The sequence below is a fragment of the Empidonax traillii genome, unplaced genomic scaffold (assembly GCF_003031625.1).
Source record: "Empidonax traillii isolate 1590-97213 ecotype Southwest subspecies unplaced genomic scaffold, ASM303162v1 scaffold900:size397343, whole genome shotgun sequence".
Taxonomy (NCBI): Eukaryota; Metazoa; Chordata; class Aves; order Passeriformes; family Tyrannidae; genus Empidonax; species Empidonax traillii.
Window position 1 is genome coordinate 207,728 of NW_020956093.1, and position 13,974 is coordinate 221,701.

Here is a 13,974-nt window from a genome sequence, read left to right on the forward strand (position 1 = left end):
CTGACCCGCGCGTAACCCGGCACCGCCCGCCCCGCCAGCGGCCGCAGCCCCGGCGGGGATCCCGCTCCCGTCCCCGCTCCCCGTTCTCCCCATCCTCCTCCTCCTCCTCTTCCTCCTCCTCCTGCTGCCGTCCCGCCGGTCCTCCGGGCGCGTTTCCCGTGGTGCAGCGCGCGCGCGGCGCTCTGGCCGGGTGTCGCTGTCACCGCCCGCGGACGCTCCGCGGAGCAGCAGGAAGAAGAAGAAGAAGAAGAAGAAGAAGGAGAAGAAGAAGAAGAAGAGGGAGCCGCCGCCGCCGCCGCCTCCCCCGGCCTCCCCCCGCCGCTGCCGCCCAGCCGGCCCCCCCCGCCCGCGGCCCGCCACCCCCGCCATGCCCGGGGCCGCGGCACGGCAGCTCTGAGCCGCCGCCGCCGCCGCGCCCCGGCCCGGCCCGGCCCGGCCGCCTTCTCCTCGCAGCTTTGCGGCTGGTAAGTGCCGGCGGGGGCCAGCCGGGGCCGCTCGGTGCGCGGAGGGAGGGAGGGAGCGAGGAGGAGGAGAGGGAAGGGAAGGAAGGGGGGGCCGCGGCGCGGCGCGTCCCGCATGGGCCGCGTTTGGCCCCGGCGCGGGGAGGCCGGCGCGGAGCGGGGGATGAGGAGGCGACGGGCGCCCTCCGCCCGCTGCTCCCGCCGCTCCTATCGCTCCTGCTCCGCCAGCTCTCCCGGCCGGGGGCCGCGGGGCCGCGCAGGCCGCGCCGGGGCGGCGGGGATGGGGCTGCCGGGGCCGCCTGACAGACGGACGGACGGACGGACAGACGGACAAAGAGCAGACGGACGGACGGGCCGGCAGCGCGTCCCCCCCGGGCCCCGTGCTCCCGGGCCGTATCCTCCGGCTGCCCGCCTCCCCATTGTTCCCGGTGTAAGATAGCTGAAGCGTGCCGACCTGCGAGCAGGCACTCCGTTCGATTTTATTTCTGAATAACCTTCTTTGAGTCTCCTCCCGGCTGCTCGGAGGAAGCTTTTGCAAGGCACCCTCTTCTCCCCAGCGTCGGGAGCTGCTAACAAGTGCCAGTCTGGAAGTGGCTTGGCAGAGCAGGGGGGACCAGTAGGAGTTGAGGAGAAATTAGTTGGGCTTCAAACACTTTCACTCTTCATCGTCTTTCCTCCCCCGATTCCTGCCAAACCTCAGCTGGGGTGAGTTGCAGTAACATCTGCATTAAGCTGGTTCATGAAAAGGAAAGACATTTATGTTGCCAACATAACTCGTCTCTCTGATCACTTTGTGAACTGTTTGGAGCAGCAGCTGTGAGGGATTTTGCACAACAGTAAAAAAAAAAAAGGTAGATATATGTGGAATCCAGTAATCACAACTTTAGTCTTGCTTTAAAGGTCTACTTGGAGCATGACCTACCTCTCTGCATACACGTGATGTTCTGGTCCAAGAAGTGTTAGATGGGAGAGATGTCCTACTCCTGATGAACAGCATCTTTGCCATTGGTACAGGACGAATGACAGAGGACTGTGGTTTTTCTTTTGAATAGGAACTCAGTTGCTTTGTTTATTTGCTGCACTTGCTCACAAATTTCAGTAGTACTTTTACAGGTTTGCTGGGAATATGTGCCCGGGCTTCTCATGCTTCGACATTTTGGAATGCCCATGTCAGATTTCATTGTTGCAAGTGGTAGAAATTTTGTAGACGTTCCCCGTGTGTTTGGTGAATATGCCCGGTGAAGGGAGGAGGTAAAAAATTAGTGCTACCCTGTATCAATTCTTGCAAGTGTTCTTATGCTCAGAAGCAGTATAGATAAACCCGTGGTCCGACCTAGACTTGAGAAGTTTGCATACCTTCTGGCAATGTTAGTTTTACAGCGTCCCACTTCCAGTGTCTGGGATCTGTGCCTGTGTCCAGTGACAGCTGTCATCTGCAGGAGTGTTGGCTGTGCCGGAAGCTCCAGAGCTCATGAGGCCTCAGCCTTCCTGTGGATCCCGTGGGATCTGCAGGCTCCTGGTGCAGGGTACACACGCATTCATAGGAGAGGCGGGCAAACCCTGCTCTTCTTGAGGTTGTTTAGGAAAACAAAACTAAGTTTTCAGTTGCGCAGTTGCCTGAAAACTGTTTGTCATGGTCTTTCGTGGTGAACACGCAGCTGAATGTGTGTGTGTGTTTGGTTTCCAAAAGTGTCTGCTTTGTAGTTGTTTCTGGATGTCTGCATGCAGCTCTTCCCCAAATATACAGGTAGTTAGTGAGCTCATACAGCTGAAGAAAGCTAAAAGAGATGAGGTTGACCTCTTGCATTTAGGCTGTTGTGTGCGCGTGTACTTTTTCTGTCTTTGCTCCTGAGGCTGAGACCTGAGAGAACAGATGTGTATGTAATCTGTGCTCTTGTTACTGTCCTTCTTGTCCATATGTGTTTCGTGTCTACTCTGTTGCAAACATACTCTGTTTATGGAAGATGCCCAATATAATGGATTATGAAATCAAACTATTAAGTAAGTAAGTAGGTAGCTATTTGAAGAACCACAATGATTAAAAAAAATGGAAGAAAAATTATTCAGAATGTGAAAAGTTATATTTCAGGCTAAATTGTTCACCTGAAGGAATGCATGCTTGGGGAATATTATTATGTAGCTTCTCAAAATATGGTTTTCCCTCTCAGTTCATTGTGTACAAGTTTATTTGTATGAGGATTTAAAGTTCCGTTGGAGCATATGTGTGTGTTCTGGATTCTGGAGACAGTTGGTGGTGTAAAACCATCAAGGCTGGAAGTTCCTACTTCCAGCTGAGAATTTCTGTGTACCAGTAGTGTTAGAATTGAGCTATGACAATGCTGAGAATATATTACTCTAGTGAATTCTGGTGATGGTACATCTTAAAGAGTTTAACTCACTTCTGGGTAAGTTCTTTGCACCACAGGTTTTTTTTTGTGCCTGGGATATTTGTAGAGTCTTCCTCTGCTGAGGACTGTGTGGGCTCTTACAAATGGAGACCTGTCTGTACAGAGCAGCTTGATGGAGTGGGCCTTAATCTATCAAAACCACTTTAAGTGGTTTAGCATAATTTGGGATTAAGTTTGATTTAATTTTGGCTCTAATATAAAATACATTTTTCTGTGTGAAGTAACTGAACTTAAATAAGAAATAGTAACATTGGGATAATGTCTGTGATAAATAAAGATACTGCTGTTACCCTAAACATGAGACTGAAGCATCTAGCTTTCTTGTCCAAACTTAACAATGTTTTGTATATTAAGTGAATGGGACAAGGACTGAAAAGTAAACACCAACGGAAATATTTTTTGCTTTGAAGACTCTTAAATGGATCTAACAGAGAAATACATAGGTTTTATTTAAAATAAGTACTTTGTGTGCCTCTGCCTGGCATTCTAATGATAGCTGCCTTTCAAATGATGAAATAGATTCAAGCCTTCAGCTTGCAGTCTGATCTGCATAACTGAGTGTTTAAAGACAAATGTGGTCCCACAAAAGCTCCATGGATGCAAGCAGACATGGGTGTCTGCTTCTGTCAGGTTGCAGGGCTTATGTGAGGGATCAGTACTGTGATTAAGTTCCACTTTAATTTGTTTAGGTTTTTTTGACAGAAATACTTTTGGGAGAATTGTATTTCTTGGACTCCTGAGATTCATGAATTTTTTTTCTTTTCTTTTTTTTTTTTTCACTTCTGTAAACTGGAATCTGTGCAGAACCCCCTGCACAGTGTTGAGTTTATACATTTAACTTACTGTTTTTTAACAGCTGAGACGTAGCTATTGACAGGCCATGTCAGCAAAATACAGCCACTGGCTATAATATATAGCTGTAAGGCAAGCACAAACTTCTGTCCAACAAAGGAAAATCCATTCGGATTTTCATGAGATTTATTTTCATTTACACAAATGCTGTTAGTTACTTTATTTCAGTACTTTCCAGTGAAGTTAAAACACAACTCCCATCTGTTTAGCTCATTGGTTAGTACTCTGTATACATTTTAAATATACATTTTTTATCATCCACATAGAACAGAATATTTTATACATCAGCAATAATGCCATAAACTACACAAGTGATAAAATTTTAAACTATTTCACTTACAAATTACTGTACCAATTAAAATACAATAACATATGTGAGTATTCCAATATTATATGTGATTAAGTTATCTTCACCTGACTCCATATAGAGATATTTTTCATATATCATTCAACATGTTGGATAAAATATCTGGAAAAATCTGTAATATGTTCTCACAAAACTTGATTATAAGTGTGTCCTAAGGGGAAATTGGCTGTCTTTTAGAAAGACTGTGGAATCTACAGCATGCAGAAGGGTTAGAATCTCCTGATAACTTCTTCCACACTGTCAGAATGTTATTTTGGGAGATAATATAGAGACTGGCACTGCTTTTGCTCAGAAATAATTTTTAATGTACTCTTAGGATATTATCAGTGTGTTAATGTATTCCAGTCTATGATATCAAGAGGCAACAGTGAGAATACTGTAATGTAGTTAATGTATTACTAATTTATATTACTTCATGATTTCACCGCACTTTTGAAAACAGCAAGACACAGCTCAGTAACAGCATGTGTATATGGTCTGATCCTGCAGTTGATATACTCTACTGGCAAATTAGTATCACAGTATCTGCATCTTGTCATGGTATGTGCAGAAAACCTTAAGACAGTGCTGTCTAATTCTTCCCTTATGACTAGGATGACATTTTTATAAGCGCAGAATTAAACAGTCTGATGATAAAATGAAATCTGTGTGGGAAGAAGTTCTAACCTGCAAACAGCAGTAGGGTATGATTTATGAACAGCCTATCAAATATAAACTGTCTAGATCTCTTGCACTGGGAAAAAAAAAAGCAACCCAACATAAAAACCAAAACCAAAAATCAAGGTGCCTGTAAAATGTCCGTAAGACAATTTCTTGATGTAACATATGATATTACTCATGCATAAAGCTGTTGTGATATCTGTGTGAGCTCAGCTATGAGACTGATAAGCCTTCTGCTCTAAAATTGTTTCAAATGGCAGCTGCATCTATAAGGTTAAAAGATGCCCATTCATAAAAATTTGTACAAATTTCTTGAATGTATTAATGTTTATGTAATAATTTTCCCATAAAATCTGTATTGATTTTACTACTTATGTACCCCAACACAGATATAGAAGACATCACTAGAGAGGTTTGCAATGCCAGTAACAGCATGACCAGGTCATGTCACCTTAGTGCAAGAGGTGAAGTGAGAAGTACTGATGCTGGGCAGGTTTGACATAGTCACATGTTCATTAGCACTATTTAAGAAAGGGAGAAAAAACAACTTTTTACACACTGTGAATGTTAAATGCTATGTGATTGCCCTGAAAATTTGTCAGATTTCTTTTCTGTTGTTGGGATTGTATTTGAAACAAGGAACTGGTGGTAATGCTCCTAAAAAGCATGTGTGCACATGTGTGTGTGTGTAAGACACTTGTAGCATGTATTTATGATGATGTCTGGCCTAAAGCTCTAGTCATGGAGAATGGGAAGTGTTCAGCATAAAGTGAGGTTTATTTTGCCAAACAATATGCAGCGTGTGATGTGGGTTATTGCCTGGGATGTCACTGGGGAGGGGCAAAGCCAATGAGCAGCTTCTAAATTCACCATCTTTCTCAGGCTTCCTTGGGTAACGAAACTATTTAGCCTCGCTTTCAACAAGTGATTCTGTAGTATTGCATTGCAGACATTCTTCATTTTTTTAAAGGGAGGACAGAGGGAGCAAAATGAGTATTTAAGCCAAGAAATGAGTACATTTCATGGGATCCATGGATGATTTTTTAGTCTGTAAGCATTATAACAGTCAGAATTTCCAGATTCCGTGGATGATTTTAGAGTTTCTCAAGCAAGAGTATTCTAAATCAAATTACTGTCTCTGTTGCTGACTTCCTAAGGCATGATTCTCCCCAGGTTTGGACGACTTAAACAGTGGTTTCTAACATAGGTCACTGTTATATGTCAGTCTCTGTCAAGTGAAATAGATGTGAGATGGATGACAATTGTCAGGCTTTTAAGTTAGGTCGTTTATAGCACTGAGCAGTTCTAGATACATCAGTAACTATATACATAAATTTAAGAAATGTTCTCCTTTTGTTTCTGCAAAGTTTCTTCTAACAAAGAAGTTCTTAATGATAGATTGGTAAACTCAACCCACTCCCTTTTTGCTGGAGTAACCTCACACTGCTTACCTTGAAGAAAATTTTTGTAATGACCACTATTAGATCAATTGCAGAGGGAGGGGGTGAATCCTCAGGGTACCAAGATGTGATACAATTATTGTAGACCGCAGTCACTTGCAGATTTTTCCAGACATGCCCATGCAGTATTGGTTTTCAGCTTATGTTTTGACCTCATAACCAATTTTCTTGAAGGTAAAGTCTAGTGTGAAGGTGCCCTGTGTGAATATTGCTTTAACAATATCAAATAAAAATGAATCATTCACATGGGAGAAAGACTGCTGTCATCCCTCAAGGAGGAAAGCTTTATTAGGCTGTGGTTCTCAGGAGCTTCCTCTGTCACTGGTAAACCTGACAGTTATACCTAGTGATGAATTTTCATCTGAGTCAGCAAAAAGATGTCAAAGTTATGTGATTGTCTTCTGGAGAGCAGGAAAGCTTGTATTGGTATGGAGTGTGAGGAAGTAAGGGAAAGCCACTTGGCTTTATTGTTGTTATTTCTGAACAGAGAATATGAAGTTTTCTTTTTAAATGACTAGAAAAGAATCTTTATGTATTTAAAATGTGGGGTTTTTTATGATCACCAAGGACAAAATTAAGGGATTGAGAGGGAGAATAAAATAGAGTTTGTAGAAGAGGAGCACGCAGAGGATGATCATCCAGTTGTCACAGTATTTTGCTGGAATATGTAGAGTAGGTGGCAATTTGTAGACAAAACCAGTGGGCTTGTTGTCTGAATCTGACAGTTAAAAGTAGATCATGCAAACCGGGCGTGTTCAGGCTGGTGCCTGTTAGGAACTGGTACTCAGTGTTACATACACTATATCGGATCAAATATAACACAGCTTTAAGTGTGAGTTTACTGTCACTTTTCAGGGAACAGCAATGTAAAGGGACAAGCTGACAGAAAACCTAATCTCTCAGTTCTTTGCATGACCTTGCAGTTTGCTGTCTAGTGTGCCTTTGTATCATCCCTGGATTACATTCCTTATAGGTCATAGGACAGGCAGGGGGCTTTCCACAGTTGTGGTGGTGATGAGAGTATGGCTGCATGTGTAGAAAAAATGGGATCAGTTGTAGTTACATCTAATGTGCCTAAAATTTGCTATAACCCTGGACAACTCTTCATTTCCCACGTTTGCTTGGACACGAGTTCAGCAGAGCAGTTTGGCTCTGATTCTTGCTTCTTGAGTACGTGGGCATAGTGATAGAACAAGGAGGAATGTCTGTAAATTGAAACAGGGTAGATTTAGATTTGATATTGGGAAGAAATGCTTAACTTTGATGGTGGTGAGACACTGTAATGGGTTACCCAAGCTGTGGGTGACCCCTCCGTGGGAGTGTTCAAGGCCAGGTTGGATGGGGCCCTGAGCAGCCTGATCTGGTGTAAGGTGTCCCTGCCTACAGGGGGATTGGAACTAGATGATCTTTAAGGTCCCTTCCAACCCAGACCATTCTAGGATTCTGTAATAAGTTGTTGCCCCGTTACCTCATGGGACACATCTGTGCACTGAGGGAACCTGGGTGAGTGCAGCTGCATCAGCATGTTCAGGGCTTGAGGACTTGAGGCTCTTAACATGGCTGGATGAGGAAACAGTATCTGGAAAGCAGTGCATAAATGTAGAACATTTTTTTCTTTCATCAGAATCTTGTAAGTATATTTTTGGACTTTACAGATTGGTTTCCTGCTTGCTTAGTATTATGGGTTGTATTGAATGTCTTTTACTGAGACTTGGCTTCATCATGAAGTTATTTGATTATGGGTTCTCAGAAATTTCAGACCTGTTTGGGATGATAGCTCTTAATTATTGGTCTGTGAGTTAATGGCATCAAGAACCGTCAAGATTTTTGTTCCTAATGATTATAGGAGTTATTATAAACACAGATCATATCTTTTGATCGATCTGAATTCCTGTTTTAGTGTATTCTAGGACTTAATTAGTGAGAATTAGCTGCAGGGTACCAAAGTCATTGAGGTAGATTCCAATTTCCACAATCTTTTTATTCAAGAGGGCACAATCTTGAGAAGTCTGAGTTTTATTTTTTGGGTTATTTTCAGTGTTAGTTAATGGGCCATCATATCTTTGTTATTATTGCTCCTATAAAATAGTTTCTAGGCAACTTGTGTTTTGGCTTGCCTTGATCTGAAAATGGGCTTAAGTGCCTGAAGATTGTTTGAAAAAACTGTAATGAGGAGTAATTACCTTGGGGTATGTGGTAAAAGTCAGTGGGACTCTTTTATCATACCATTCTTGAAGTATCAAGGGAAAGAGTTACCTGGAAGTTCTTGTTGGGGTTGTGGATAGTCTTTTGAAGAGGATATGCAGCAGAAGGACACTGGATTTAGTAGTTACTTGATTTGCCTTTTTTTTTTTTTTCTTTTGAAGTGAGGATCAACCAGATTAAAAAAGGCTGATTTACAATTCTGGAATTTTATGTAAGCAGGATAGGAATAGTTCTTAGCTGATTTAATCTGACCACAAGTGTTGGTTATCAGCAGGGAGGTGATGAACTTGTTGCAACAATGGGGAAAAATATCCTAACTGTATGGAAGGATACTCTTTTCTTGGCAAATTTACGTGGTCTGTAACATGCTTGTGTTCCAAGAGGAGTTTTGAGAAAGTGACCTAGTTGCTCACTTCCGTGATTTTAGAATTTATTTCTACTCCTTCCCTCTCTGGCTGATCTCATACGGTCTTTAAATACTACCATGTGTCTGTTTATGTGCTAACTCTTGTGTTTATGCTTGATGAAGGTGCTTGATACTGTTCCGATGCTGTTGTATCAGAGAGTGCTGGTTAGGCCATAGGAATCCCTGACTCCACTGATGAAAATTGCGCCTTCGTGCCCAGTTTGTAATTGCTGGAATACTTTGAAGAACAGTGATAGACTTTCTTTTTTTTGGGCAGTGCTCTCCCTAATGGAGCATCACAGCATTGTCTGCTCCTTGCTTTTCATTGTGCATTAAGGGAAAGAAAGGGCTGCCACCAGAACATACAAGTTCAAGGTGGTGCTCCTAGTGATACCCAAATCATTGTCATTTTACTATTTTTATATTCTTATACTGTTGCCATCTCTGAAGGATCCAAACTCCTTTTTGGAAATGTCTTGTGCATTTTGATCACATTATGTCACCTGTGATTCTTTTTCTTTCCTCAGGGAACTTTTATATGGGCTTATGTATTCTACTGACTATGTTACATATGTGTTGCCTTGTGTTTGTGTTAGTAAAAGTGCAGTAGGTATTTATGATGTGCTTGAAGTAGTTTTTCTTCTCTGTCTCATGTTTAGTTTTGTCATTTTTAGTTACTAGGTGTATTAGTCCTGTGGAATAGGTAGATCCTTGAAAGGAGCCCTTTTTTTTTTTTTTTTTTTTGTAGGTAGAGAAGAGCTGTAGGGTTTGAAGAGTGGAGCAGTTAATAGGGAACTATGTCTTCAGCTTTAGGAAGGGCTCTTTCTGACCTTCTGGCCCAGACTTTTGGCCCCATCTTTTCAGGTGGGTCTGAAGGATGGCCACTTAAGGTAACACTGTAGTGTTTGAAAAACATAGAATAAAAAGTATAGGATTTGCTTTGTCTGTCTGGAGTGAATCTTATACTAAAGAGTTATTCATTCTATCATGTTTCGGATTAACTGGATTATATGAGGTAGTCGAAGGGTATGTTTGAAACATAGCTGCAATGAAATAAATATCCATTAAACATGAAGCTACCCTGAGGTATGACACTGCCTCCTCTGCAGGTTTAGATAAGAAAGTGTTCCTTGTCAGTATCCCCATGAAAAGTTAGTCCACAGAGAGCCAATGATATTTTGCAGAATTTGTCTCTAGATGTTACACAGAATGTAATCTTACCCCAAGTAAGTTTGCTGTAATGAAGTTTGGGGAAAAATGCCTACTTTGCGCATGCTGATGTGCTGAAGTTGAAATTGCAACTTAGGAGGGTGGTTCCTGCATTCTAAAATACTTGCATTGCTCTCACAACCTGAGAGCCCATGTTGAAATAACCTTTTCAAATACTGAAGCAAGATCTAGAAAAAATCACCTGTGCTCTTTGAGATCTATTTTGTTGTTGTTCATGTCCTTCTCATTTATGGTTTAGAATAGCATTGTTTTTTTCCTCTTAAGTTTTCCATATGGTGTCATGTATGTAAATGAGGAATATCTTCCAGAATCTCTGAGATCACTTTTGCAGCTAACTTCCAGCTTTTTTGATCAAAACCTTCTTGATTATACTTTCTTTAGCTTATTGTCCAATGTTATTTAATCTTTGTGGATGCATTAAGTAATTGTCCTGAATTTTTCTGTAATTACTATTTTTCTTTAATGCTCATAGATGGCCTTTTAGAAAACAATGAAGCTGAAGTAAAGATATTACAAGAAAAGCATGCTTTTAAAAGAGCAATTTTAGGTATAAGTCAACCATGCAGGCATTAAAATTACAGCACTGAGCTTTACCTGTGCCATTTAATTTTACCATCCTCATTATATCACTAATATATTATACCTTAGTATTATGCTGTAGTATTTAGTGATACTAAATAGCCCCTACCTTTTTGAATGCATGTGAATTGAATAAGCAGCTACCCTGTACTTTGCTTTCTTCTCATTGCATAATGCATGTTCTCTTACTATGCTCCGCTTAATCCTGCTCTGAAGGCAGAATGAGTATATTTCTTTGTGAAATTTCTGTAATGGTCATCAGTAGGCGCGCGAGGGCCTCACAGGTAGTTCCTACTGCTCACTGCACATCTAAATCCTAGGTGGGTCATTGCACCTGATTTAGAGACAAGGAAGTGGAAAGAAGGAAGGAGGATTTGCCAAGATAACAGATGTGCCCAAAAGCAGTGGCAGAGCTGTGAAATGAAGCCAAATCTCTCTCAGTTCTGTTACATCGTGGTGGTAACCAATGTTTCCCTCTTGTGCTCACCTTTTCTGGATGACACTCCTGCATTGGAGTGCCCCCATTCCCTCTAGTGATTCTCCACCGAAGTGGCTGTTCCATGTTAGCTGGAAACCCACTGGTTGGTTATGCTTTCTGATCAGTCACTAAGCCCTGGGAGAGGCGAGACCATCTCACCCACATCCTCATAGTAGTTATCTAAGTAACTGGAGTAGCCTTACCTGTCCGTGTGAGGGCTGCTGCCTTCTCCCCTCAAGAGCTGTGATGGCTGCAGGAACAAGAGCACTATAAACTGATTAGTTCACCCTTGTGACCTATATTGAACATTGCTTATTATTACAAGTATTTCATTTTGCCTCAGGGAAAGGAAATGGATATTTCTTATTTTATGGCTGGAGAATTGGCGTCTGTAAGATGAAAGTTTGCATTTGGTGTGGATGTCCATTGAGCTCTTTAAGAACTTTTTTTTTTTTTTAAATAACAGCATTGCATTATCTTCGTATTTTTAAAGTATTGTTTTAATTAATTTAATTGCAGCCTTGAGTACTCAGCATTTTAGGTGAATTTGACCCAAATGTGTCAGCATAAGCACCCAGAAAATGTGGAACGTATAATTATTGATCCCCTATTTTTAAAAAGTTTTGGTAGAAATGGCTTGTGTAGGCTTGTATCCTATTTTGCAAGGTAGCAAATGGTTGTGGCTTTCTCTTCATGTGCTCTGTGACTCATTTATGCATTTTGACATTTGCAACAAATGGAGCAAGGGTATTATAAACTATCTTACTAGTGTCACCAGCTTTTATGGAGCATTTCATGCTGTGCGCTTTAGAAAAAGATATACCTATATATAGATACAGATATAGATATACACACATATACGTAATTTATGATCTTTTTATATTAAAAAAAAAAAAAAAAGTCGGTGCCAATAGTCTGGAAAGGTGAATTATGATGGTACCCTACAAGGCACCCTAGTGAAAACAGTCCCTGAAACTTCTGTTTGTTTGCATGCAACTTCTTGTGTTCTCCCAGGGGTTTTAGTGTATAATATTTTAAGGATTTTTGAAAAGCAGTCTGGAAAGAAACACCAGAAATTTCTTATACATATGTGTGGAGTCATAAAAGGTTTGGGTTGGAAGCAACCTTAAAGATCATCTTCATTCATCTAATGCCACTTCTGTAGACAGGGGCACCTTCCACTATGTCAGGTTACTCAAAGCCCCATCCAGCCTGGTCTTGAATGCTTCTAGGGATGGGGCATCCACAGCTTCTCTGGTCAGCCTGTTACAGTCTCTCACTGCCCTCACAGTCAAGAATTTCTATGTAATATCTAATCTAAATCTTCTTTCTTTCAGTTCAAAGCCATTCCCCCTTGTCCTGTCACTATAGGCCCTTGTAAAAAGTCTCTCTCCAGCTTTCCTCTAGGCCCCTTTTAGGTACTGGGAAGCTGTTCCCTGGAGTCCTCTCTTCTCCAGGGAGAACAGCCCTGTTTCTCTCAGCCTGTCTGCATAGCAGAGGTGCTCCAGCTCTCTGATTATCTTTGTGGCCTCCTCTGGACTCACTCACCCCTGGATGCAACCTGGTCTGGATGCAACCCAGGACATAACTGGCTTTCTGGGCCGTGAGCACACATTGCAGGGTCATGTTGAGCTTCTCATCAACCAACACCCTCAGGTCCTTCTGTGTGGGGCTGCTTTCAATCCATTCTGTTCCCAGCCTGTATCTGTGCTTGGGATTGCCCCAACTCACTTGCAAGATCTTACTCTCGGCTTTGTTGAACTTCATGAGATTCTCACAGGCCCATCTCTCAAGCCGGTCAGGGTCCCTCTGGATGGCATCCCTTCCCTCCAGGGTGTCAACCACACCCCGTAGCTCAGTGTTATCGGATCCCACTGTCCATGTCACCAGCAAAGATGTTAAACAGCACTGGTCCCACTACCGGCCCCTGAGGAACCCCACTCGTCTCTGCTGTCCACTTGGACATTGAGCCACTGACCACAACTCTCTGAGTGCAACCATCGAGACATGCTCACATACGTACAGACCTTTGCCATTTGGGCTGGTAGGGTAACAGAGCATCAGTGGGTTGTCATCTTCTGTAAAGCAGCACTATCATAGTACTAGTGATGAGTAGAGATGCCTCCCAGATACTCACACGTAGCAGAGGAGTGGTGAGACCCAAGGAATTTAAGGGCTTGTAAAAATAAAAAAATCACATTTTTAAAAGAGGAATGTATTTTCTCTGTTTAAGGTGAAAATATGTGAGATGGGCTGAGAGAGTTAGGCTGTGAATGCTGAACAGAGAAGGGTCCACTCCTGCACCCTGTTTTGAGCTGTTCTGACACAGTGTCTTTGTGGTAAATCCAGCCAGTGAGTTAACCTCAGAAAATTAATAACTGAGGAAAAAAAAAAATTGCCAGGCTGTTGGAGTGTAAACAAGTGTGTCTTTATATGAGATCAGAGTAGGCACAAAAGATAGGCTGGACTCTCAGAGTTAGGAGCAGGGATCAGGATTGCCCCTTTCAATGACTATTAGCTGTTAGATTGGCTTGGCTTTGTGTTAGAACTGCACTGTTATCTAAATCAAGTAAAAACATTTGATACATTATCTGAACTACTTTTATAAATTATAAACTCAAGGTACTTAGGAGATGCTGGGTAGCCTTAGTTATGTCTAGTGCTTATTTTCCCGAATATAAATGCCATCAGAAGTCCACAGAGTGAGCACTTTTGAGTGCCCAAGTTTCATGGTGCAAGGGCAGAAATTCTGCATTGTTCTTTTGAGGTTAACTATACAGGGGTAGAAATTCCCAGATAAATTCTCAAAAATAACTATTTTCTAGTAGGTTATAATTTAGTGCCACAAAACCTGTGGCTTTTTTTTTT

At 42.1% G+C, this 13,974-nt stretch overlaps 1 protein-coding gene across 4 annotated transcripts in view; it reads left to right on the forward strand.

Moving 5' to 3' along the window:
- Positions 1–434: 434 nt before the first annotated feature.
- The window catches only part of ZNF148 (zinc finger protein 148), a 36,653-nt gene continuing 23,113 nt past the window's right edge, over positions 435–13,974 (forward strand). For 3 of the 4 annotated variants that reach the window (XM_027902648.1, XM_027902650.1, XM_027902651.1), the window contains exon 1: positions 799–1,166. The gene's annotated coding sequence lies outside the window, so the exon portion shown is untranslated. Of the gene's footprint in view, positions 465–798; positions 1,167–13,974 lie in introns of those variants that run through there. The other variant, XM_027902649.1, reaches the window with a different exon arrangement.